This window comes from Mesoplodon mirus (genome assembly GCF_964341445.2).
Source record: "Mesoplodon mirus genome assembly, chromosome: 14".
In the NCBI taxonomy this organism is placed as follows: Eukaryota; Metazoa; Chordata; class Mammalia; order Artiodactyla; family Ziphiidae; genus Mesoplodon; species Mesoplodon mirus.
The window spans coordinates 2,189,175-2,215,518 of record NC_138990.1 but is presented as its reverse complement, the minus strand read 5'-3'; the positions used below and the strand labels follow the sequence as shown (position 1 = coordinate 2,215,518).

The following is a 26,344-nucleotide window of genomic DNA, read 5'->3' as shown; positions in this document are numbered from 1 at the left end:
GTCTGCTCTATAGATACCAGAATAGTAAGAATGATGGGTGGCAGAAAGCCTTGAGAGGAAGGAAAGTGACTCACAGAACAGTGGGTGGAAGGGAGGGGACACTGATCTTTGTGTACATGTGTGTGTGCGAGTTAAGTTTTATTTGGGGCAAAATGAGGACTGCAGCCCAGGAGAGGGGGACACTGATTTTGAACTGGACATGAGACATATCCTGTGAGCAGAGGGAAAGGCGATTGGAGATTAAGATAAATCTATAGAAGGAAACAGAGATTTGCTTGGATTTTATAGGAAATGGAAGGCATATTTTTTAAGGAGGTTTGCTAGGGCGACAACCCTATGCTTAAAATGAATCTAGATAATGTGACTGCTGCAATTTAAGTTCTTAATAATGGGAAAGACTGACATTTCCTTATGAATGGTTTGTTACCAGGCTTAAAGGACAAGTCCAGCAAGCTCTGAGAAGAAGTGTTTATCTAAATCCAAAGACAATCTCTGTGTTTTAATACATAGGATTCTTTTGTCATTCAGACCAGAGGTAGATGCCACAGAGGGTTAAAAGTTTGACTTAAACATGATATTCAGCTTTTTCTTCGTTCATGGAACTGACATCCCTGAGGCTGCAGGCTGGAAATAGGGTTTGGCTGCCAACTTCATAAATTTGCCTTGGTTGGAATGGTTGGAATCTTCTTGGAAACATCTCAGTGAAATGCACACACACCTCCACAGAAGGCCTTTATGGATGGGGCTGTCCCTCAAAGAGACACTGTCCAAAATCAGAAAGGCCACACAAGAAATGGCCTTGGGATATTTTTTTCCACATGAAGCAGCAACTCAGCTGAATTATTTGTTTGATCTTGAGCTTCAGGTATTAGGAAAAATGAACAGTACAACTTTCAAGAGTCACATTTTGAGCTTGAAGGTTCCCTCTGTATGAGTCAAAGAAGAATCATTCCAGCCTAACTCCCTCTTCAAACTTTCCCACGCAGGTCTTTCATCTGGATGTAGGCATGGTGTGGAGTGCCTTTGGCTGGGTATGGGTGTGATGCACAGACAGGACACTCTCCTTAGGGACAGAGGGAAGAAGTTGTAGTAGTCTTGCCCACCTTTTCCTAGTAGAAAGGAATAGAGGATGTCCTTCTCCAGGAGGGCATGGTCAGGATACTGTATGCTTCAGTGAAAATGTGGACTCAATTATATAAAAGTACATGTGGCTTTACTCTAGTTTCATGGGGTCTGAATTTGATCTCATGGAAAGGGCTATGTAAATGTTCCACACATATTCCAAGAATGAGTGAATAGGGCTGTATACATGCTCCAAACATCCATATCAAAGCTATTAGTGGTGCTTATGCCCAACCTTCTGGACCATGGGAGTACCAGAAGGGTCTGAGGGGCAGTAGCTGGTGTGCTCAGAAAGTAACAGCACTTTCTGATTCCTTAGGTTATTTCATTGATATTTGATTCATTAGTAAAATCTCTCCCTCTGTCTTTTTTTGTTCATTCATCCGATCATTCATTCATTCAACAGACTGAACAGCTACTATGTGGCTGTGGCTCCAGGATATGTGACGTTAATGTGGTGGTGAATCCAACAGTCTTAGTTCCTGTCTTCTTGGAGCTCACTTTGTTAGGGGACAAACATTAAAGAAATAATTACACAAAGAAATACATGATTACAAACTATGGTAAGCACTATGTTGGAAAAGAACAGGGTGCTCCAGGAGGGAAAGAGAGGAGATAGTTTAGCTTGGGGGTGTCTAGTGAGGAAGACAGATATGTAGACCCATATCTACTGTATATGATGTACCATTTATTGGTGGGATACTGTTTCCAAGGAAGGAGTGCCTGACCCTTGTATAAGTCTGAGGGGGCAGTTCTAGAAAGCTTCATAAAGGAAGGGATAATTAAGAAGAATCTTGAAGAATAGGTGGAAGTTTTTGTTTTTTTTTTAATGTGGAAAGGGAGTAGTGTTGTTCTACGTGACGAGAACCTGGTGTGTTTATAGGACCCTCATTCAGCAAGGAGTTTGGGCTTCAAGTAGGGGAATAGTGAGAGATGCATCAGGAAGGATTGGTAAGGGCCAATGAACACAGATTAGACTTTATCTTGGAGGCAAGTCACTGGGGAGAGTGATGAGTTACCAAGGGGAGTGTTCTAGAACAAGTTACCAAGGGTGCAGCAAACTTTTTTGGTGAAGGATCAGATAGTAAATATTTTAAGCTTTGTAAACCATACAGTTTCTGTTGCAACTACTCACCTCTGCCACTATAGTGTGAAAGCAGTTATAGATGATACATAAACAAATGAGCATGGCTCTGTTCCAATAAAATTTTATTGACACAAACAGGTAGTGGGCTTTATTTACCTGTGAGTTTACCAATCCCTGTTCTAGAATGATAATTCTAGGGGCTCACTGGAGATTGGACTGGAGCATGGGGAGAGAATGGAGGCAGGGAGGCCACTTAGGAGCCATTGCTTTAATCAGGGGAACTAAGAAGGAGGGACCATGAAGAGAAATGGCTTGTGACAGGCTCCAAGGTAAAAATGACAGGACTACATAACCAATTTGATGGGAACATGTCTAGTTGTGTCTTTGTTGCTCAGTGGAGTGATTCTCCCAGTGAAGAAAAAAAATGTAGACATTCTGTATTTGGGACTCAGAATCATGTGCACATCCTGGGAGGTCACCTGTTGGTCACAAGACACTATGCTGGGTGCATTATATAGATTATTAAGCAGAATTCTTAAGAATTCTTAAGAATATTAAGTTTCATTTCCTATTTTTCAAACTGAGGTTTGGAAATGCTAAGTTGTTTGTCCAAAGTCATGTAGCTGGTAAATGGTGGAGCTGAGATTGAACCTGGATCTGGCATCAAAGCCTGTGCCATTCCTAAAATGTAGAATCTTCTCCCCACCTCTCAGGGTATGTCATGAAGCCCCACTCCATAAGCCTATGCAACTCCCTCCTCTCTCTTCTCTCAGTCCCTGTTAAGACCCACCCAGCCCTTTAAGTTTCTCAATCAGCTTCTGGCATAGCAAGGACTAGAGCTGTGTTTTAGCTGAAAAAATCTGTTAGGTATGGGATTATTCTTCTGTGTTTGACAAAGGACATGCAGCAAAACTGAGACCCCATCTTGAGGTTCTAACCTGATGATTTTTGCATGTTACAATTTGGAGAAGACAGTGTGGTATTAGGTTGTGGATTAGGGAATCCCTGAATTTAAGTGTCTAGATTAGAACGTTGTCCTATTCCATGCCTAATCACCCAGGAGATAACTGTCAAATTCAGGTAATAATATCTGATAAGGGAAAACTTGTTGATTTAAACCCTGGAGGTCAAGATTAGCTTCTGAAACGGCAAACTTGACAATTATGGTCAAGGAAATCAATTCAGTTACCATTCTACCTCAGGTTGTCTAGTAACACCACTGATCATTACTTTAGTGCCTTGTCCAGGTTCAGTAAGAGACAGTCTCTACATAGAATATTTCAAACAGGACAGAGAAATATCCTAGAACAACTGAATTATATCATGGATACAGCAGTCCTTTTAGTGATATCTATTGGACAGCGTTGGGTCACGTGGTACACGGAATGGCAAAGAGACCTCTGTGATTGAAGTGAATCAATTGCATGATGCATACCTTGGGCCAGGGAGGATGGACACACAAACAAAGTGGGGCTCTTCCAGCAAGGGGTAAGGAGGAATGCATGTTGGAGTTAAACACCAGTGCCTGCCACAGTTGTTGATCAGTTTTGACCACCAGCCTGTATTAGTTTCATAGGGCTGCCATAACAAAGTGTTACAAACTGGATGTCTTATAACAGCAAAAATTTATTGTCTCACAGTTGGGGTGGCTAGAAAAATATCAGCAGGGTCATGCTCCCTCTGAAGGTACTAGGGAAGTGTCTGTGCCAGGTTTCTCCCCTGGCATCTGGTAGCCTTAGGCATTTTTGTTTTCTCTCTGTGTCTCTTCACATTGCCCTCCCTCTGTGTATGTCTGCATTTAAATTTCCCCTTTTTATAAGGACCGTAGTCATCTGGAAGGGCCCACTGTAATGATCTCATTTTAACCTGGTTACATCTGTAAAGATCCTACTTCTAAATAAGGCCACATTCTGAGACTTCACCATATCTTTTCTGAGGGACACAATTCAACCTATAACACAGCCCTTTCTCAGGGAGAGTTCAGGACTCCATCCTCTTACCAAGGTGATTGAGTGCATCTATTCTAAGTTATCTTCATCTGTGGTCATTTTGCTGTTCACTTCCTCTATATGCTGCTTAGGACATAGGGATTCTGTTTCTGTTTATTCCTAGTTTATTATATTTTAGATGTTTCTCAGCCTTTGCGCTTGTCAGTGTTCTTTAGGCCACACTCACTGCATTTGTCCTTCCAGCCTCTCCTTTCCTTACTTTGAACTTTGTTCATTTAACAGTAAGTGTTCATATAACAGTAAGTGTTGAGTTCCTGTTACATTCCAGGTACTATGCTAAGCTCCAAGGATGTAAGGATGAAAAAGGTGAAGAAGACAGTTTCTGCTCTCGGAATTCTCATGGGAGGCTACACAAGCAAATAGTGTGAAACAGTTGAAGAGGGAAGTGTGTGTGCAGATTCTGAATACTGTGCTATCCCCAGCATAGCGTCTGCCTTGTCTCCTTAGTGCTAACAAGAGCACCCCAGGTCACTTCAACAGCTTCATCTGCTTGCTGTTCCTTTCCTTTCACTTTGTCCTTCACCCATTTTGATCCACATGCTTTTCTCCAACTATATAGTTTTCCATCTCAAATTCTGTCTTTCTACGTGAATGCTGTCTCTGTTTAATGTGTTCCCCTCCCCCATCCTCAGCCATTATCCAGTTGATTAACTCATGTTTCTTCTTTGAGACTCATCTCTGGGGCTTCCTCTTCCAGGGAGCCGACTATGCCCTCCTACCATCCTCTCTTCACTCCCTGAGCTTTACCTTTGGAAACAGTGCTCCTTTCCCCCGAACAGTCACTGACCAAGGCTTGTTTGTTTTCATATCCCCAGTACTAGTATCATGCCTCTGTTAATAGGTGCTTTATCAATAAACAAGTGAATGAATGAATGATTCCTAGACTGGACTTTGCTTCTGCTTTCCAGGCTGTACTTTTCCTTTGGCATCCTTCCCTCAAAATCCTGTCTAGTCACCACTTTTTTTCTACCACATGACCAGAGCAGTAGCTCATGGCATTCTTTCCAATATGCTGACACCTCAGCTATGCTGGCCTTTATGGTCAGTGGATACATTTGGCTACCCATTGACCACCATCTCTTTCATCTGTCCTGCTTCACACAAAGAAAGTCCTATTTGCTTGCATGCAGGAAGGTGGTTCTCATAGGAAAAGCAAAACTTCTTCCATGGTCTTCTCTGTTTCTTCATTTCCAAAGTTTCCCCCTCTCTCAATTCTAGAAGGAAGGGACATAGCATTTCTACTACAATGATTATTTCAACAAGTAATTTTTTGAGCCCCTAGTTTATACCTGAGTTATGCTTGAAGCACATTAACTCTTATCTAGTTTCTGCCTTTCTTTCTGATAAAAAAGACCTGCTTCTTTTACTCCTTCCTGCTTAGTATATTGGGTTTCTCCTATGTATTGAATAACACAGTGATTTTCAATTTTTTTTTAGCATTAATACTCTTCAAATGAAATCTTATATGGAATATCAATGAGTAAAAGGAGAAGCCAAAATTTTATTGTATATATGTAATTATTTTATTTGATAATTCTAGTTTGTAACATATAGTTATACATATTTTGTATTGGATGTACAACCTTGAGAAAATTATGGCAGCCAGACATTCAAAGTGATAGCATTTTTAAACAGGATACCTTGCAGATTTGGGTTATTCTGATTTAAATGATCCAAAAACTGGAAAGAAGAATATAGGAAAATTTGGTTTTAATGTTGACTCATTAATACTATGTAACAGCTGTTGGCATTCTTTAATTATAAGGAATCTAATTGAAAGGAATAGATGAACAAGTTCTTCAATGAATTTTTATCTTCCTTTGATAGAAAATTCTTCCGTGAAACATATAGTGCCATTATGAGATGTTAATTATGTCATTAAAACTATTGTGAGAAACTCCAGTGCCTGTTTCTCTTTAGTAGTCACTTAAAGCCTTTAACACAGCAAAAAATATTTAATTTGGCATGTTGAGTCCAAACTTCAGTTGTCATTTTCATCACTGACACTCTGGTCCTGCATTGCTGAGTTGGTCTTATTTGGCTTTATAAAAACCTTTCAAGCCCTCTAAGAATAAAACAAACAGTAATAATACCAATAATACCACAGTGCAACAGGTAATGTGGTCACTTATTATGGTACAGTTTACTATTATATCTTTATGTGAGCATGCACTCAATGGATATCCCTGAATCTTGCCTGACATTTAATTGAACATGGCGCGCTTGAGCCAGAGTTTTATAGCATAAGACTTGCATGGATCTGAATCATTTAATGACATCTTCAGAACTACAGCTTTCCTAATTAATGACATATCTAATGTGTTCAAACATATTCATGGTTTTGGCAAGAGAACCTTTATTCTATGATTGTTCATGTTTGGCATATCACACACTGAATATATCCGTTTACGGTTTAAAAAATATTTTTAAAAACGTAATCTGAATCAAACATTTGTAGAACCCTTGAAACAAATAGATTGAACTCCAGTGTATTGGAGTATGATGTAAGACAATGGTGGTTTCAAGGAAGCTGCAAAACTGACTTGAGAGAGCCTCCCTGTTAGCATCAGATAAATGTCTGCCCAGCACATGGCTTTTCATCTCCCAGGTGCTCAGCAGTTTATCTGCTTTGCATTGAATTGAATTGGCACAAAGCATGTCCTGTGTGGCTATGGACTAGCTCCCCCTGGTGAGGAACCATCAGCAAGGTCTCAGGTGGAAGCTATCCACCTTCTCAAGAATCTACACAGCTCCTGCCAAGGAAGGCTGGCACACCCCGACCCAGAATTTCCATTTTCTCTGGCTCCCTGAGGGACATCCCTGGGTTTCCAGACTCTACCTTGTTTTTGATCTACTCTTTCTGATTTCTTCAGTGTTCCTGTGCTTATGCTCTGGTGTTAATAATTATAATGGATTTAGAAGTCAGCTTGGGACTGGGGGGCCAAAATGGGAAAGAATCAGATGACCAGGAATGCTTCTTGTTCCCATTTGCGTGTTCCTCGGTAGGGCATTATTTTTGTGAGTTCTCCACATTTGTAGATGCCTCAGATATACTGGTCTTGGGAGGCCCCACTAGTGACAGACTGAAGCATTTGCTTGAGGAATACTGGTTAAGAATAAAATGGCAAGTGGGTCACCTTTTTTAATGTCCTGGATTAAGGATCCAGAAGTTTGCCATCATGTCCTGCCCTACTTGCAATTCTAGAGAGAAAATCACACAGGATTTGTTCAGAATTATTCAAGCACATGTTGGTTGTTGACTATTAGGGCTGAAATTCTTTTCATGCCCAGTGTGGTATGAATGCTGCGATTCTGTTTGACTACTTCTTGCCAGTGTCCATGACAGTTTCTTCTTTCTCCATCGGACACTGGCAGGCTAGGGTTCAGCCATGAGCTTTTTCCTCTACCTTTGGTATTCTTTGTCAGGGTTACCTCATCTATTTTCATACTTCAGCTGATGACTCTCAAATGCCTCTAATTATCACTCCAGGATCACAATATGACTCTAGACTTCCTTTAGAATGTTATTCCCCCAAACCTCTTTACATTTCTTACAAGCTGGCCAAATTCAATGTTCTTGGGTCTCCCTACACTTCATGAAGGAGAATCAGATGTAAGGCCCCTAATTTTGAAGAAATCATAGTGTAATGCAAAAATATAGAAAACACATAATTTTACCATATGCAAAAATTGGCACACAGGGTTACAGGGCTGCAAAAGAGGGAGCAATTATGTATGGAGGGGAGAATCAGAGAACGTTCTTACAGGAGGTGATGTGACATGGATCTTGAAGGGTGGGTAGGACTCAGAAATGCATTAATATAGAGAAGTGCATTCAGCAGAGCAAAACGCAGAGGTAGAACTGGGTGGGAAGTACATGCAGAAGAACATGATTCCATTTGCTTGGACTTTGGCTGTGTTGGAAAGGTAGGTTGGGAAGAACATATGAAGGGCCTTTATTTACAGGCTCACACTTGCATTTTAGTCTGTAGGTGATGATTTTAGAACAGAGGAGTGGCATTAGTAGAACATTGTTTCGAATGCTCAGTCTGGCACCAATATATGATCTTAGGGTAGGGGAAGAAGAAAAGGGAAGAACTCTTAAGTTAGGTGAGTGACAACGGGGACAAAATAGTTAGAAGGGATATGAGGTAGAATCTTCAGGGCAAGGGAGAGGAAGGGCCTAAGATGACTCCCAAGTTTAAGTGTGAATGATGGGGAGGCTCAGGATACTGTGAACACTGTAGAGAAAATTGGAAGTAGTTAGGGGAGGTAATGAACTTAGGACACATTGGGCTGGAGAGATCTCTGGGAAATCCAAGTGGAGACTCCCATCCCACCTCATCCATCCCCAGTACTCTAGACTCCCTTTCAGGTTAAAATGGTCTGGCTTCCTGCCCCGCTCCTCCCAGCTAGGATCAGCTCCGCCTTGGTATGCCCAGGCCTATTTGACTTGAGGCAGTAAATACTTAAGAGGGTCCTCTGACCCCCTGGGCATACATATTGGGGCATCAATCCTAATAGGTCAAACTAGAGCTGATCATGAGGACTTTGCAGCCCATCTTCAACCCATGTGCTCTGCGTCACAGGACCAGTTTTTGTTTGTCTCCTTTTCAAATTCTTGTCCCCTTTCTTATGTTCTCACTCGTGTAGGCCCTCCTGGGATAGAAACCCCTGCTCCCAGGCTATTGCCAGAGTTCTGATATCCAGGGACAGAACCCAGAGACTGAAAGCTAGTTTTTAAAGGTAACTTCCTGGATTTTGACCATTTTTAAGGCCCATAGGGTTGACTCAATTCTTCTCTCTGCAAGGTCAAATCTTCAGTGCCTGTATCATCCTTAGGGATGGGCCCTGGTTCTCTTCCCACTCTCAGGTGCTACTTCGAATCCAGCACCACATCTCACCAGTGACTTCTAGGAAATGTGAAGTGTCCAACATGTGCATGGCACACTCTGCATCTTGTACCTATCTGGGACCTTTTATGAAAGCATCTTGCATCCTGCTTCCCAAGTTTTGAACATTCCTTTAGATTATGACTCCTCTCTCTCTTCTACCCTGGTTGTCCTCCCACACAACTGGACACCTGACCTTCATGGTACACTGGGTCTTTGGATTGCTGGTGCTGATATTTCGTACATTGATTGTTTTTGCTGCTGGTTGCCCCTTGGTTCTGACAGTGTCATCATCCAATTCCATGGGCACTTCCTTTATGTTTATGGTTTGGGGACTTCAGAAATGAACTGAAACTGGGGAGGGATCTGGGAGTATCCAGAGCCTCTGTGACTGACTTAGTCAAACATCTTCAGTTACTTTCTTCTCATTCTGAAGACTTCACATAAGTAAAACCATTCCTGGCCAATACCAAATAAATTTTGCACATGCTGCTTGAATTACTATACATTTACCCCAGTGTGGCTTTCTCACAAATTCATATTTCACTGAAACTATTCCTCTGGATAGGCTGATGCCAGCAGCTGTGGAAATTCAACATTTGCTTTGTGCATTGAAACTTTAGGACATGATTTTTTTTTACATTTCTCAGATATGTAGCTCATTTGGAAAAAAAAAAAAAAAAAGCATTCTTGGCAGAATCCGTGTGGCCTGAGCCAAATATCCCAGCTTGTGTTTCTGTATACTCAGATATAAAGCGATGAGAAAATGCAGTTCTAAGTGCCCATCGTATAGCATTGGCATATAAAAGTTAGGATTACCATTTACTGAGTACCTACTACGTGCCAGACATCTTACCATGCTCTGCATCCTCAAAAACATCCTGTGAGTGTGCCAAACCCAGGCCTGTTGGCCTTCTGATCCATACTCTGCCCTGGGTAGGAGGGACTAAACTGGAGGCTGCCTTTCTCAGGCTTAAGGGTGCTCTGGCTTCCTGCTAGGTTTGGCCAAATAGAGTCACCAGTGAGAGGTTGGAGGGTGAGGAAAGGAGGAAGGCGGATTATTTCCTTCCTCTCTCTTATCCTCAAGCATCTCCTCCAGTAGTGGCTGCATCTCCATGGTTCCAGCTTCCACTATTTGAGTCCTCCATGGTTCCAGATTCTTTCTGGTGACCCTGGCTCCTCCCTTTGCCCCTTCAGTTGCCTTCTGCTTGTTGTTGCTAATCTCTGGTTTACCTCATGATCCCATCTCATACAATCTTACTCCAACTAATTTCCTCTTTTTAAAGTTCATACCAATTTGAAAAGATCTTTAAATTCTTGACTTTGTCATCTATTGTAGCAGCCTTCAAATCTCAGCTTCTCTATCACTTTCAACCTGTATTTCTATCTTTATCACATACAACCAGTTCCCTGCATTAAATTTCTTTAGTTGTAAATACTTGAAGCAGTTTCTGTTTCTCTGGTTAGAAGCTGATTGATGGATTGAGGCTGGAATCATTAGCCTCATTTTAAGGATGAGGAAACAGAGGATCAGAGAGGTAAACTAACTTGCTCAGTCTTAAAGACAGGAAATAGTAGAGCTTTGGTTTAAACTCAGGCCTGATCAGTCCTGAAGCTTGTGTCCTTTCCCCTACATACTCATGTGTTCTGTTTCCTGCTGCTACGTGAATGGGGTCTAATTTCTCCTGTATAATCCCTTCATATTCTGGAAAAAGAAAACTCTCATAACCACCTTCTCCAAGATTTCCCGAGATGAAATGTATGTCTCTTCAACTGTTCCTCATGAAAAAGAATTTTGAATTTCCCTAACATTTTGGTTGAGTCCTCTGGGTTATTTCTTCTTAAACTTTAATGTGAAGATTATTATTCAGGACAACTCTAGAGATCATGCATTAAAAATGTTTTTAATTAGACTTTTTTTGGATATAATTTTATATTTAGATGCAGTTGCAAGAAATAATGTAGTGATCGCATGTTCCATTTACCCAGTTTCCCCAATGATAAATTCTTGCAAAACTATAGTACAATATCACAACCAGGATGTTGACATGATACACTCAAAATACAGAACGTTTCCATCATCAGAAGAATCCCACTGTTGCCCTTTTATTGCTATACTCACTTCCTTTCTGACTCTAATTCCTCCTTAATCCCTGAAACCGTTTATTTAATTTATTCACCATTTCTATAATTTTGGCATTTTAAGAATGTTATATAAATAAAGTCATAAAATATGCAACATTTTTGGATTGAGTTTTTCACTCAGTATAATTTTCTGGAGATTTATACTGGTTGTTGTGTACATTAAAAGTCTGTTCCTTTTTTCTTGCTGAGTAGTGTTCTATGGCATGAAAATACCACAGTTGTTTGAACATTCTCCCCTTGAAGGAAATTTGGGTTGTTAACAGTTTTTAGATATTACAAATAAAACTGATTTAAATATTTGTGTGGGTTTTTGTGTGCATGTAAGTCTTCATTTATTTGGAAATAAGTGCCCAGGATTAGTGCAATTGCTGGGTTTTGTGATAGTTGCAACATCCAGTTTTTGAGAAACTACCAAAGTGTTTTCCAGAGTAGTTGCTTCATTTTACATTCCCATTAGCAGTGTATGAGTGATCCAGTTTCTCCATATCTTTGTCAACAATTGGTGTTGTCTCTATTTTTCAGTTTAGCCATTCTGGTAGATGAGTAGTGGTATCTCATTGTTTTAAATTTTCATTTTCCTAGTGACTAATGATGTTGAACATCTTTTCATGTGCTTATTTGCTACTTCAGTATCTCCCTTGGTGAAATGTCTCTTCATGACTTTATCCCTGTTCTAAATGGATTCTTTGCTTTTTTTTTACTGTTGAGTTTTGAGGATTCTTTATATATTCTAGATACTAGTCCTTTTGGCAGATATATGATTTGCACATTTTTTCCCACTCTCTAGCTTGTCTTTTCATCCTCTTAACCCAGAAAAAATGTTTTTAATTTTGATGAAGTCCAGGTTATCAATTTTCCCTGTTATGCATTGTGATTTTGGTGTCAAGTGTAAGAATTCTTTGCCTAGTGCTAGATCCCAAAGATTTTCTTTTTTTTTTTCTAAAAGTTTTGTAGTTTTATGTTCTACATTTGGTTTCTGATCTACTCTGAGTAAATTTTTATATAAGATGTAAGGCTTAGGTCAAGGTTCACTTTCTTTCCTATGGCTGTCCAGTTTCTCCAGCACCATTTGTTGAAAAGGCATTTTCCTCCAATGAATTGCAAAGCACCTTTGTCAAAAATCAGTTGGGCAGGGGGCTTCCCTGGTGGCGCAGTGGTTGAGAGTCCGCCTGCCGATGCAGGGGACACGGGTTCGTGCCCCGATCCCGGAGGATCCCACATGCCGCGGAGCGGCTGGGCCCGCGAGCCATGGCCGCGGAGCCTGTGTGTCCGGAGCCTGTGCTCCGCAACGGGAGAGGCCACGGCAGTGAGAGGCCCGCGTACAGAAAAAAAAAAAAAAAAAAAAAAAAAAATCAGTTGGGCATATTTGCATGGGTCTATTTCTGGGTTATCTATTCTGCTCCATAGATAACCTGCTCCAATGTTTCTATGTTTCAGAAGTAACGCACAGTCTTGATTGATGTAGCTGTATACTAGTAGGTTTTGAAATTAGGAGGACTTATTCCTCCCACTTTATTCTTTTTAAACTTATTTTAACCATTCTAGTTCCATTGCATTTTTGTATCAATTTTAGCATAATCTTATTTATATCTACCAGAAATCTTGCTGATTTTTTCATTTTGTTTTGTTGGTTTTGGTTTTGTTTTGGCTGGGGTTTCAATAAGAATCATATTATACTTGTATATCACTTTGGGGAAAATTAGTATCTTCACTATGTTGAGTCTTCCAATCCACAGCCATGGTCCCCTTTCATTTATTTAGATCTTTGATTTCTCTCCATAACATTATGTAGTTTTCGGCATTCAAGTTCTGATTATGTTATGTTACATTTATATCTAAGTGTTTCATTTTTTGAGCAATTGTAAATGGTATTGTATTTTTAATTTCAGTGTCCACATGTTCATTACTAGCATATAGAAATCAACTTGATTTTTGTACATTTTCTCTGTTTATGTTTCTCTGTTTTTGGTAAATGGGATTGTTTCCTTAATTTCTCTTTCTGATCTTTTGTTGTGGTGTATAGGAATGCTAGAGATTTCTGTGTATTAATTTTTTATCCTGGGACTTTACCAAACTCACTGACAAGCTCTAGCAGTTTTCTGGTAGCATCTTTAGGATTTTCTATATATAGTATCATGTCACCTGCAAACAGTGACAGTTTTACTTCTTCTTTTCCAGTTTGTATTCCTTTTATTTCTTTTTCTTCTCTGATTGCCATGGATAGGACTTCCAAAACTATGTTGAATAAAAGTGGCGAGAGTGGACATCCTTGTCTTATTCCTGATCTTAGAGGAAATGCTTTCAGTTTTTCACCATTGAGAATTATGTTGCTGTGGATTTATCATATATGGCTTTTATTATTTTGAGGTAAGTTCCCTCTAAGCCCACTTTCTGGAGAGTTTTTTTTAACATAAATGGATGTTGATTTTTTTCAAAAGCTTTTGCTGCATCTATTGAGATGATCATATGGTTTTTAATCTTCAGTTTGTTCATGTGAGGTATCACATTGATTGATTTGCATATACTGAAGAATACTTGCATCCCTGGGATAAATTCCACTTGATCATGCTGTATTATCCTTTTAATGTGTGGTTAGATTTGGTTTGCTAGTATTTTGTTGAGCATTTTTACACCTATGTTCATCAGTGATATTGGCATGTAATTTTCTTCTTTTGTGATATCTCTGTCTGGTTTTGGTAACAGGGTGATGGTGGCCTCATAAATTAGCTTGGGAGTGTTCCTTCCTCTGCAATTTTTTTGGAAGAGTTTCAGAAGAATAGGTGTTAGCTCTTCTCTAAATGTTTGATAGAATTCACCTGCGAAGCCATCTGGTCCTGGATTTTTGTTTGTTGGAAGTTGTTTTAATAACAGTTTCAGTTTCAGTACTTGTGATTGATCTGTTCATATCTTCTATTTCTTCCTGGTTCGGTGTTGGAAGGTTGTACTTTTCTAAGAATTTGTCCATTTCTTCTAGGTTGTCCATTTCATTGGCATATAGTTTCTTGTATATAGTAGTTTCTTATGGTCCTTTGTATTTCTGTGGTGTCAGTTGTAACTTTTCCTTTTTTATTTCTAATTTTATTGATTTGAGTCCTTTTTTTTCTTGATAAGTCTGGCTAAAGGTTAACAATTTTGTTTATCTTCTCCAAAAACCATCTTTTATTTTCATTGATCTGTTGTCTTGTTTTCTTTGTCTCCGTTTCATTTATTTCTGCTCTGATTTTTATGATTTAATTCCTTCTACCAACTTTGGGTTTTGTTCTTTTTCTCTGCTTTAGGTGTAAGGTTAGGTTGTTTATTTGAGATGTTTCTTGTTTCTTGAGGTAAAATTGTATTGCTATAAACTTCCCTCTTAGAACTACTTTTGCCGTGGTGTCCCATAGGTTCTGTTTATTTTTTTAAATGAATTAGTTAATTCATTTTTGGCTGTGTTGTGTCTTTGTTGCTGGCTTTTTCTGGTTGGGGCGAGCAAGGGCTATTCTTCATTGCAGTGTGTGAGCTTCTCATTGTGGTGGCTTCTCTTGTTTTGGAGCATGGGCTCTATGCACACGGGCTTCAGTAATTGCAGCATGTGGGCTCAGTAGTTGTGGCTTGCAGACTCTAGTGCACAGGCTCAGTAGTTGTGGTGCATGGGCTTAGTTGATCCATGGTACGTGGGATCTTCCCGGACCAGGGATCGAGCCTATGTCCCCTGCATTGGCAAGCAGATTCTTAACCACTGTGTCACCAGGGAAGTCCCATGTCCCATAGGTTTTTAATTATTGTGTTTTCATTGTCATTTTTCTCTAGGTAATTTTGGATTTTCTCTTTGATTTCTTCAGTGATTCATTGGTTGTTTAGTAACATATTATTTAGCCTCCATGTGTTTCTGTTTTTTACAGTTTTTTCCTGTAATTGATTTTTAATCTCATAGCATTGTGGTTGGAAAAGATGCTTGATATGATTTCAATTTTCTTAAATTTACCAAGGCTTGATTTATGACTCAAGATGTGATCTGTCCTGGAGAATGTTTCATGTGCACTTGAGAAAAAAGTGTATTCTGCTGCTTTTGGATGGAATGTCTTATAAATATCAATTAAGTCCATCTGGTCTAATGTGTCATTTAAGAGTTGTGTTTCCTTCTTCATTTTCTGTCTGGATGATCTGTTCTTTGGTGTAAGTGTGGGGTGAAAGTCCCCCACTGTTACTGTGTTACTGTTGACTTCCCCTTTTATGGCTGTTAGCAATTGCCTTATATATTCAGGCGATCCTATGTTGGGTGCATATATATTAGAATTGCTATGTCTTTTTCTTGCATTGAATTGCTATGTCTTTTTCTTGCATTGAACACTTTTTCTTGCATTGAACCCATTCAACCCTTGATCGTTATGTCATCTCCTTCCTTGTCTCTTGTAACAGTCTTTATTTTAAAGTCTATTTTGTCTGAAAAGAGTATTGCTACTCCAGCTTTCTTTTGGTTTCCATTTGCATGGAATATCTTTTTCCATCCCCTCACTTTCAGTCTGTATGTGTCCTTAGGTCTGAAGTGGGTCTCTTGTAGACAACATATATACGGTTCTTATTGTTGTATCCATTCAGCGAGTCTGTGTCTTTTGGTTGGAGAATTTAATCCATTTACACTTAAGGTAATTATTGATATGCATATTACTATTGCCATTTTCTTAATTGTTTTAGGTTTGTTTTTGCAGGTCTTTTTTCTTCCCTTCCTCTTTTGTTCTTTGCTCTCTCCTCTTTTGGTTTGATGACCATCTTTCGTGCTGTGTTTAGGTTGCTTTTTCTTTTTTGTATGTGTATCTATTGTAGTTTTTTGGCTTGCATTTCCCATGAGTTTTTTTTAATTAATTTATTTTTGGCTGTGTTGGGTCTTTGTTGCTGTGCATGGGCTTTCTCTAGTTGCAGTGAGCAGGGGCTAGTCTTCATTGCAGTGCATGGGCTTCTCATTGTGGTGGCTTCTCTTATTGCAGAGCATGGGCTTTAGGCACATGGGCTTCAGTAGTTGTGGCATGCAGGCTAAGTAGTTGTGGCTCATGGGCTGTAGAGCACAGGCTCAATAGTTGTGGCACATAAGCTTAGTTGCTCTGTGGCATGTGGTATCTTCCCAGATCAGGACTCAAACTCATGTCCCCTCCATTGGCAGGTGGATTCTTAACCACTGTGCCACAAGGGAAGTCCCTCCCATGAGGTTTTGATATAGCAGTCTTTATTTATACAAGGTTGTTTTAAGTTACTGGTCTCTTAATTTCAAATGCAGTTCCCATTTCCTACATTTGTACTCCTGTCTTCTTACTTTTGCTGGTTTTCATATCATATTTGTGTATGGATGATTTCCTGCTGTTACTGTGTGTTTGCTTTTACCAGTGAGCTTTCTCATTTGTGATTTTATTGTTTCCAGTTGTGGCCTCTCTTTTTTTCTTTGCCTAGAGAAGTTACTGTATCATTCGTCATAAAGCTGGTTTGGTGGTCCTGAAGTCTCTTAGCTTTTACTTATCTGTGAAGCTTTTGATTTCTCTGTTGAATCTGAATGAAAGCCTTGCTGGGTAGAGTATTCTTGGTTGTATTTTTTCCCTTTCATCACTTTAAATTATGGCACTCCCTTCTGGCCTGCAGAGTTTCTGCTGAAAAGTCAGCTGATAACCTTATGGGGATTCCCTTATATGTTATTTGTTGCTTTTCCCTCATTGCTTTTAATGTTTTGTCTTTGTATTTAATTTTTGTTAGTTTGATTACTATGTGTCTCAGCATGTTTATCCTTGGGTTTATCCTGTATGGGACTCCCTACACTTCCTGGACTTGGGTGATTATTTCCTTTCCCATGTTAGGGAATTTTTTGGCTATAACCTCTTCAAATATTTTCTCAGGCCCTTCTTTTTCTCTTCTTCCTTGGGACCCCTATAATTCGAATGTTGGTGTATTTAATGTTGTCCCAGAGGTCTCTGAGACAGTCCTCATTTCTTTTCAATCTTTTTTCTTCATTCTGTTCTGTGGCAGTTATTTCCACCATTGTATCTTCCTGCTCACTTATCCATTCTTCTGCCTCAGTTATTCTGCTATTGATTCCTTCTAGTGTATTCTTCATTTTAGTTATTGTATTGTTCCTCTCTGTTTGTTCTTTAGTTCTTCTAGGTCTTTGTTAAACATTTATTGTATCTTCTTGATCCATGCCTCCATTCTTTTTCTGAGATATTGGATCATCTTTACTATCATTACTCTGAATTCTTTTTCAGGTAGATTGCCTATCTTCTCTTTATTTAGTTGTTCTTATAAGTTTTTACCTAGCTCCTTCGTCTGCAACGTATTCCTCTGTCATCTCATTTTCTCTAACTTATTGTGTTGTGGTCTCCTTTCCACAGGTGGTAGAATTGTATTTCCTCTTGCTTCTGGTGTCTGCCTCCTGGTGGGTGAGTTTGGTCCAGGGGTTTGTGCAGGCTTTCTGGTGGGAGGACCAGTTTCCTGCCTCTGTTGGGTGGAGCTGGGTCTTGTCCCTCTGGTGGGCTGGGCCATGTCAAGCAGTGTGTTTTGGTGTGTCTGTGAGTTTATTATGACTTTAGGCAGCCTGTCTGCTGATGGGTGGTGTTGTGTTCCTGTCCTGCTGGTTGTTTGGCCTGAGCTGTTCCAGCACTGGAGCCTGCAGGTTGTTGGGTGGAGCCGGGTGTTGGTGTCAAAATGGGGACCTCCAGGAGAGCACATGCCAATTCATATTCCCTGGGGCCTCTGCTACCAGTCCCCTTGCCACATAATGAGCTACTGCCAATGCCTGGTTCCCCAGGAGGCCCTCCAAGACCCCTAGGTAGGTGTATCCCAGGTTCCTATGGAGGTACTGCTTTGTGTTGACACCTTGTGTGTGCCCTCCAAGAGTGGAGTCTCTGTTTCCCCCAGCCCTGTGGAGCTCCTGCACTCAAGCCCTGCTGGCCTTCAAAGCTAAATGCTCTGGAGGTTCTCCCTCCTCATGCCAGACTGTCAGATTGTCTTGGAGAGCTATTTTTATGTGGGAAGGTCCTTATGTAGCCTTCATTGGTTAAATATATATATATATATATATATATATATATATTTTGGTCCAAGTTCTGGTTTTAGTATGGGTGACTGCCACCTCTTCCCTCAGTGTATGCTGGCTGTTATCCCCCTGAATAAGGGGTTTGACTGGTGTTGTCATGGCCAGAGCCTGCCCTGGATATGCAGTGCAGCCTCCCCTTTGCTCTGTCATGGTCACTGCCCTGTCAGGGTTATGGTCTGCTCCCTACTTGTTGGAATAGAGGACCTCAGATCTGTTTCTTAGCTGTGATTCTGATCTGCGGTGTGAGTCAGGTGAGATTGGAGCACTCCCACTGGGAGAGAATCCACTGAATATTCCTCCTCTGTAGCTGTTTACCTGTGAGTGTGCTCAGTTGTGTCCCCTTTCATTCATTGTGTGGGCACACAAGGTACACTGTTGTTGGCACTGCTCTCGGTCCTACCTTAACTGTGGGTATGCTGTCAATTGGCCCTGGTGATTCTCACGTGTTGTTTTCACCAGGCCACCATCACAGATTCACTGAGGTCAGGTCTCAGGACTGCAGTAACTGTGTACCTGGACCTGCTATGGAGGCAGCTCAGACTCTGGCCTTACCCATCCCCTGTATGTGCCCATAAAGCCCACAGGTCCTAAAGCCAGACCCGTCTCAGCTGCAGGAGCACTTGTCCATTTGGATGTTCTGCAAACACTGAATTTAGGAAGCTGTCTGTGGAGGTCTAACTCCGCAATTTGCACGGCCACAAGGAGAGATTACAGCTCTTCTTTCTTAGTCACAGAACCCCTGGGGCTCAGCTGTTGTTTCAGCCCCACCTCTCAATGTGGGCCACCCACCAGCCTCTGCTCCCGAGGCTGCCAGAGCACACAAGCCTGTCAGGTGGGAGGGAGCCGAGGCAGCAATCCAGGTGAGTGGGCCACCCAGGCGATTGGGGCGAGCAAGTTACCCAGGCGGGGTGGATGCAGAGGAGGCAATGGCCGGAGATGTGTGAGCCTTCTCCAGCGGGAGCCCTCCCTAGTGCTTGTGGAGGCAGGGCCGGCACATGAGGAGAGAGGCTGCAATGGCGGCCCTGCCCTTTGCACGTCACTCAACGATGGTGCATTTCTTCTATCGTGGTCCGGGCTTCCTCCAGGAGCATTCCAGGTTGCAGAGCTCCTCAGTCCCGGCCCCGCAGGCTGTCTCCTCACAGCCAACAGCAGTCCCCTCCCCGGGTCTGCTCCCCCAACCCCACGTTTTGGCACCCAGCCCCCCTCCACACTGATGGGCACATGTCTCAGACCGGGGCATGCAGGGCTGTGGCATGGACCAGTTGGGTAGGTCTCAGTCTGTGCTTCCTGCCACAGACCGGTTGCTGTGCTCTCCTCCAGGACCCCGAAGCTCCCCTTCTGTCCCAGGTGATCTCCCCACTGGTGAGGGGGCTTCCCCAGATGCAGGAAGCTCTCCTCCTCTTCAGCTCCCTGCTAGGGGTGCAGGTCCCATCCTGCTTCCTCTCCTCTTCCTTTTCCTTTCTTCTTTCTTTCATCCTACCTGGTTACACGGGGATTCTTCTTGCCCTTTTAGGTGTCTCGGGCGCTCTGCTAGTGTTCAGCAGGCGCTCTGTGAGAACTGTTTCATTAGTAGATGTTTTCTTGATGCATTTGTGGGAGAGATGAACTCCACATCCTTCTTCTCCTCCACCATCTTGATCCTTCGGATTGGCATGGATTTCTTTGAGTCTATCCTTTTGAGATTTGGTCAGCTTCTCACATCTGTAGATTTTTATCTCTTCCTAAATAGGGGGATTTTACAGCCATTATTTCTTAATTTTTTAAAACACTTTTTCATTTCTGCCTGTTTTTCCTCTCCTTTGATTCTAATGACACAAATGTTAGATCTTTTGTTATAGTCTCACAGGTCCCTAAGGCTCTGTTCAATTTTTTTAAATCTATTTTCTCCCTGTTGCCCAACTGAGTAGGTTCCATTGTACTACCTTCCAGTTCACTGATTCTTTCCTTTGTCCTTTCCACTCTACTGTTGATCTCATTTACTTAGTTTTTAATTTTGGTTATATTTTTCAATCCTAAAATTTTCATTTTTTTCTTTATATCTTCCATTTCTTTGCTAAGGCTTTCTATTTCTTTGCTGAGGCATTCCATTTTTTAAAATTCATTTCAAGCACATTCATCATTGCTATTAGAAGTGTTTTTTATCATGGCTGCTTTAGAATCCTTGTCAGATAATTATAACATCTCTATCATCTTGGTGTTGGCATCTATTGACTGGCTTCTTATTACTGCTGGGTGAGAATGAGAGTTCCAGATCCCATGTGGCCTCCACTGACATGATGTTGGTGATGGTGGGGCTTCTAACCACTGGGGTTGGTGAAAGTCCTGACCCTTCACTAGGTCTCCTATTACATTACTCCAGCAAGGAGGGAGAGGAGCTGGGTGGGGTGAAGTCCAGGTTTCCTATGTGTTCTCCACTGATACTGCCAGGAAGAGTGGCTCATTACCAGCTGTCTGGTATGAAAGTCCCCTTTCCCTACTTGGTCTTCTCTAATGCCACTCTGATGCGGACGTTGGGGTGTCTTCTTTTAGTCTCTCGAGGATGGAAGTCTACGCTCCCCCACTCAGCCTTTGCTGTTATGGGTGTAAGCTGGGGCCACAGTTTTTCCTATGGTGTTTGGCTGGGGTAGAGTAGTTATTGTCTAAGAGTTTTCTGTCTTGCTAGACTGTCCCTTAACTGGTCTTTTGACTAAAGAACATGCATTTGGTGGTTTTTTGCTTTGATTTCTTTTGTTTTGGTCTACACCTGTTAGGTTTGGTTTCTGGGTTGCTGACTTCTTCAGCAGCTTCATCCCCATTTTATTTCAGACATCTTGGTTTCAGGTACTTTCATCCTTTACCTGGACTGTTGAGTTAACCCCTAGTGAGTCTTTCAGACTATAATCTATAACCTCTGACTTCTCCAACATAGCCTCCACTTCTGCCAATGTTTTCTTCCTAGAAAGCAGAACTGGCCATGTCACCCTTCTGTTAATACCATTGTTCATAAAATAAAATTCTATCTCCTTTGTAAGGCACTGCAGATTCTCCAAGGTCCAATTCCTACTTTGCCTTTCCATCTTTAATTGCTAGTAAATCCTTCTGCCTACCCTTTTGCTCTAGACATGCCATATACCTTCCCTCACATTATTCCTTTTGTCTCTAGTACATTTCTTTACTCTGGGAAGTATGGTTTAGAAGTTAAAAGCACTAGAGATGGGCTGCCTGAGTTTAAATTCCGTCTCCAATATTTTCTAGCTGAGTGATCTTATATAGCCCTACTTCTCTGTGCCTCAATTTTCCCATCTGAAAAATGGGAATAATAATAGCACAGGATTGTTATAAATTAATATACTTACATTAAACATTCTTAAATATTCTACATAAAGCATTGCCTGGTTACAGAGGAAGGTCTCCATAAATATGTTATTAGTATAATTTGTATTAAATTAATACTCAGTAGTTCAATTTAAATCTTACCTCTCTATTAAGTTTTTATGATTTCTGCCCACTGCTCTCCCATTATTGGAATTAATTACTCTTTCCCATCTGCACCCACACCACTTAACTTACATTGCTTTTATACTTCATTCTGTTTGCTTAGCTAGGTTGCAGATCTCTCTCACTAACCATGTTTGTTCATTTTTAGATTCATTCAGTCAATGGATGCATTCACTATGAGTCAAACACTAGATCACAGAGGTGTCTAAAACATTGACTCATATCCATGACAGAATTTATTTTAAAGAACTTATGTGCTCAGGCACTGTGCTAGGCAGCATAAATGGAGAAGGATGGGACATGAGATCCCTAAGGATTGAATGATGGTAAAAAAAATGGAGAGAAGAAGTATAAGTTTAGCAGGGAGGCTGAATAAAGGGAAGGTCATTTAAGGGTGAGGGCAGGACTTCCCTGGTGGTGCAGTGGTTAAGAATCCACCTGCCACTGCAGGGGACATGGGTTTGATCCCTGGTCTAGGAAGATCCCACATGTGGCAGAGCAGCTAAGCCCGTGCACCACAACTACTGAGCCTGTGCTCTAGAGCCCGCGAGCCACAACTACTGAGCCCGCATGCTGCAACTACTGAAGCCTGTGCACGTAGAGCCCATGCTCCACAACAAAAGAAGCCACAGCAATGAGAAGCCTATGCACTGCAACGAAGAGTAGCCCCCAGTCACCACAATCAGAGAAAGCTTGCACACAGCAACAAAGACACAACTCAGCCAAAAAAAAAAAATTTTTTTTTAAAAGGGTGAGGGCAATTGAGCAAGTTTATTGTGGGTAAGACCAGCAAATTGAAAGACAGAGATTTTGACAGTGATTAGGAAAGAATGAGAAAATGTTTGAAGGAGAAAGACGTGTGTGTGTACATACATGTATGTGCACATATATGCATGTTTTTGCCTAAACACATCTCGTGTGTATATATGTAAATATATGACATATATACATTCCTCACACACACACACACACACGGAGGTGGGGGAGAGAAGGAAAGGAGAAAGGGAGAAACTGCAAGTTTGAGAGAGAGAATTATACACATATATAATCTCTCTCTCCTTCTCTATCTGTCTTTCTGTGTGAATAGTATATAGTAAAGTATATCTTTCTATCTGCCTACCTCTGTATAGATAGAGATGGAGATTGGTCAAACAAGAAAGGTAAAAGAAGGATGAATCACTGATGGAATGAAATCTTATAGGAAGAAGGAGGAAGAGATTTGATCAAAAGCACAGGTAAAAACTCCCTTAGAGAAATGAGGGAGGAAGGTCAGGATCAGATGGAAGAGAAGGGAGTTACAGTTCATGTAACTTGGCTGCTGTTTCCTCTGGGAAGATAGGAAGCACAAGAGGGGTGAGGATGGAGAAAGGGGCTGAAAGAATGGGGTAGTGGTTTGGTACATTTTCTCTTGGAAATGAGAAAGGACAATGCAAGGGACTTAGAAGTTTTCCTAGCAAAATGAGGGCCTTACTGAGGTTGTAAACCAAACATTTACAATGGTGCTAATACGAATGATTTTTTTTTCAGAAACACTTATCCTTTGGACAAGAAAGCTGGCAGGCGAGGGTTAGAGTGGTCTTGGGGTTAGGCCTGGGGATGGTGGGAGGGCAGCAGAAAGGTCCTGGTAAGAGCCAAGTGGAGTGTAGTTATAGTAGCCAGGCTGTGTAGAGAAAAGTGAATGGAGGATGAGACTTAACTGGGTGAGCTGGAGAGTATAAGAAGCTTGAGGAACCAGAGAGGTTGGAGAGCACATTTACTTTGATTCTAGGGGTGAGAGTAGTAGGAAGACAGAAAGAGCTGGTTGAAGAGTGGGATTTCTGAGTGTGAGTCATGCATCCAACAGTCACTGAACATTGGCTTTGTCCATTTACTGTGGGAGGCTCTAGGAACAAAGAGAAGAATGGATCCCAGGTGGACCCTGCCCTTAAGGAGCTCACAGCCCAGACTTCATAGGTGATGCCTTTCTAAGTGAAAACAAAGTCCGGGACATGTTCTTGGAAGTGGTTTACTGCAGTGGGTTGTAGGGGAGGGTTGGTGGAGCAAAGGAAACCACGCAGCTGGTAGGCTAGCATGTTGGATGTGTCATCCATAGGTGTTTAACAGTCCTGTAGAGAAAGTCAGGGTTTCTCTCTGCTCAGTCATTTCTCCAGGGCCATGTGTATCCTCTTACCATCCTCTGAGGTGGGAGCTATTTTTCTTTTCTTTTTTTCTTTTTTTGGCCATGGTGCCTGGCTTGTGGGACCTTAGTTCCCTGACCAGGGATCAAACCCATGCCCCCACAGTGGAAGCATGAAGTCCTAACCACTGGGGAAGGGAAGTCCCCAGGGAAGTCCCTGGGAGTTATTTTTCCTTTCAAGCTTTTGCATCTCAGACTCCATGTGACCACAATGAGGTCAGTCCTTGCATGGTTTTCTTTAGTGTAGAGTGGAGAGCGAGTGCAACTCAAGGAACTGATTCCATGGTTTGGTGCATGAGTCTCTAAAGAACTACTGATCTTGTGCTTTTTTGCCCTTACCAGTAAAATGGAGATAGGAAAATGTCACAAATCCTTTGTGAGCAGAGGCAGCTGGGATAAGTAAAGATGTAAATAAATAAGCAAAAGTCGGATGCTGCAGGAGCTGGCAGGAAGCAGTGATGACGAGTGAGTGTGTATGCATGGAGCAAGGGGACTGCTTAGGGCTCCAGGACCTCTGTGACTGATTTCATTTTTTTTCTACACAATTCTAAATGAAACTGGCAACCTAAAGGAGTTGTGTGTAATCTAGGTCTTTCAGAGACCCCTGGTGGCTTCTCTAGCTGGGTTGAACAGAAGCCTTGAGATTTCTCGATGGAAGATACAGTCTGTGGGAATCCACTTGGCAGCATGTCCAGGCTTTTTGTGCCCACAGAGCTGCATGAGACTTCATTTCATGGCCCATCTGGGCATTACTATCTGGAAACTAAATTTCCTCCCTTCCTGTTCCAGAGAGGCTGGCTTGCAAACTTCACTGATGAGGAGCCACGCAGGAGCCACTGTAGCTATTTTGCGGGTTTTGGCTGACAGGAGGGAAGAGGAAGCATACATCTTTTGATTTTTTTACCCTTAGCTTCCCTTTTTGCTCTGACCTTGGGAGGTTGGTTTCTCTGGCTGTCAGGTTCAAATTCCAGATTAAACTCTGGCAGTGGGCTTTATCCTTTCAGGAAATGCTACTTCGTATCTTCAGGGGTCCAGACAAAGACCACCAAGTTTTCTCTGCTAAGCAGTTCATAACAACCCCAGGTCTAAGGCATGATGTGATCTCTCAGCCATGTGATGGCTCTCTGATATTTTTTATGCCATTTTTCTTTTCTTTCAGAGCCTGAGAAGCCAACTGAGGCCAACCAAGTTTCAGAACCTCTACTGTCTGATACTAGCATCTCCAAGGATGAACCATTCTAACCAGATACCCTTCTACTCTTAACAGTACACCTCTCCCCAGGTAGCTAAGGGGATAATAAGATTTTGTTTTGTTTTTTTTTCATTTTTGTTTTTTTGGCTGTGCTGCGTGGCATGTGGGATCTTAGTTCCCCGACCATTGATTGAACTGGTGCCCCCTGCATTGGAAGTGCAGAGTATTAACCAGTGGACTACCAGGGAAGTCCTGATAATAAGACTTTTTTACGACCCTTTGCGCACCAAGTGATGAGATAGTCATCTGCATGGTGGGTCATATACCAGGGATGTGCACGGCTGCTACTGAAATATAAGATGAAATGTACTATCATCAGGCATACTTCATTTTGTACATCCAGTGGTTACACTCAGTATATGTGGGTAGATTCAAGGTTCCAGAGAATATGAATTTGCAGCCCTGGGAAATAGGTTATCTCTAATATGGAAACCAGTGAAAGTGGCATGCAATGCATGCAATTAGTCATTCAGTTTAAGAGATGGTGCTTATAAGCCAGCTTGTCATCTTCATCAGGAGACCAGCGTGTGTACAGGAAGACACAATTCTGAGAGGTAGGTGATGGAAAGAAGCTGCCTCTTCAATTGTGCCACAGATTTTCAGTAATGAGGTGAAGGACCTTTGGGTCATAGATGAAAAAAAGCTGTCAAAGAGTAAGAAATATAAGAATTAGTGGGTGCTGTCCAAAGAAAGTGTGCTGCAATTCTGGTTTACTGGCCCTAGAGTGTTCTCTAGACATCATTTTCCCCTAGAATGGTGTGGGGTTAATCCAATGGATGATCACAGGGAGAAAACCCTGGTTTTGAAAATATATGGCTGCTTAGTTGTAATTCTGCCCTAGCCAAGATAATCCCCAGAGTCAACTTGTCTAGAAGAGAATCTGATCTAGATCTTATGCCAGGTGGCTCTCCAGTTATGAATTAATAAACACGATGGCAAAAGTTGTATTTTCTTTTTTTTTTTCTTCTTTTTTTTTTTGAGGTACGTGGGCCTCTCACTGTTGTGGCCTCTCCCGTTGCGGAGCACCGGCTCCGGACGCTCAGGCTCAGTGGCCATGGCTCACGAGCCCAGCCGCTCCGCGGCATGTGGGATCCTCCCGGACCGGGGCACGAACCCGTGTCCCCTGCATC

The 26,344-nt window shown here is 41.7% G+C and overlaps 1 protein-coding gene across 9 annotated transcripts in view; it reads left to right on the top strand.

The window, feature by feature from the left end:
• The window catches only part of EVA1A (eva-1 homolog A, regulator of programmed cell death), a 64,240-nt gene that overhangs the window by 13,227 nt on the left and 24,669 nt on the right, over window positions 1-26,344 (top strand). For 5 of the 9 annotated variants that reach the window (XM_082642158.1, XM_082642154.1, XM_082642156.1 and 2 more), the window contains one exon: window positions 25,122-25,244. The exons of the other annotated variants lie outside the window; for them this stretch is intronic. The gene's annotated coding sequence lies outside the window, so the exon portion shown is untranslated. The remainder of the gene's footprint in view (window positions 1-25,121; window positions 25,245-26,344) is intronic. 9 annotated transcript variants of the gene reach the window in all.